Here is a 748-nt window from a genome sequence, read left to right on the forward strand (position 1 = left end):
CAGAGGGGGGTCAAATATGTGCCCTGGAATTACCTTTTGGAAACTGCCCTCCTCCCTCGCGGGACACAAAGTTTGCGCAGAGCTGGCCGCGCGTCGCACGCACAGTCCGGGCTGAGGACTCGGAGGGGGTACCTTGGGTCAGCCTAGTCCAATTTGAGACACCGGAGACTCCAGGGGACGTTCGAGTTTATCCCTTTCTCGGGCGGCCTGGAGGGTTGCTCCCTTGCCAGGCCGGGGCTAGCCGCGGGGAGAGTCTGCTAGATTTTTTTATTTTTTCTTTTCTGCACACTGGGGCAAGAAAAAATTGACTTGGATGGCTCAGATTGAAGCGCAGAGAAAGAGCGAACCCCAAACGAAAACGTTCGCGGTCCTCGCACTCATTTTTGATCGGATTCGGCTGGGAAACACTGACTTAGGGAGCGAACATTCTTTTTCCATTAAAACTTAAGTATCTGCAATTGCGATTCTATCCAATTCTAATCAGCCCCCCTTCCGCCTCTCGTTTTGCTTCCTAATTTCAAGGAAAAGTAATTTCAGATTGAAGCGGCTCCCTTCCGCCGGCCGAGTAAGGGACTTTTGTTTTTAGCTTTGTAACTTGACTGACATCTCTTTTGGGTTCAGTGGGGGCGGTCTTAATTATTTAAAGGCAAAGAGAAGGGGCTAAAAAGGAAGCTAGGGAAGAAAGACTTGACTCCACTTTCAGGAAAGGTCCCTAAAAAAAAACCAAACACTTAACAGGAGGCCCAAA

The sequence above is a fragment of the Bos mutus genome, chromosome 17, assembly GCF_027580195.1.
Source record: "Bos mutus isolate GX-2022 chromosome 17, NWIPB_WYAK_1.1, whole genome shotgun sequence".
Lineage (NCBI taxonomy): Eukaryota > Metazoa > Chordata > Mammalia > Artiodactyla > Bovidae > Bos > Bos mutus.